We start from the raw sequence: 394 nt of genomic DNA, 5'->3' as shown, positions 1-394 counted from the left end.
CCCTCTGACACAGGCACAGGGAGCCCCCGCCTCTCCGTGTCACACAGCTGAGTTCACGGGAGCCCATTCGCAGCTCAGATCTGTCTCTCGAACTTCAAACGCATTTCTCCTCTGGGGACTCTTAGTGTTGTTGTCTGAGGTCCCAATAGGTATGAACCATAGTAAAAATCGTGAGTGATGGACACTCGTGTTGTTTTAATATGTAGAGAGTTTGCGTTTTAACCTGTCCGCTGGGCCACGAAGAGCAAAGAAACCGTGTCCCACTAACACTTTTTTTCCCCAGATGGGATGATCTCACGATTAGGAAATAATACATGTTCTCGTTGTTACAAGGGTTATATTATAAACGTAATAATATAAACATCGTTATATTTAATCAATATAAACCCTTCTA

Source organism: Pteropus vampyrus, unplaced genomic scaffold (genome assembly GCF_000151845.1).
Source record: "Pteropus vampyrus isolate Shadow unplaced genomic scaffold, Pvam_2.0 Scaffold1943, whole genome shotgun sequence".
In the NCBI taxonomy this organism is placed as follows: domain Eukaryota; kingdom Metazoa; phylum Chordata; class Mammalia; order Chiroptera; family Pteropodidae; genus Pteropus; species Pteropus vampyrus.
Note: the sequence above shows the minus strand (reverse complement) of the source record.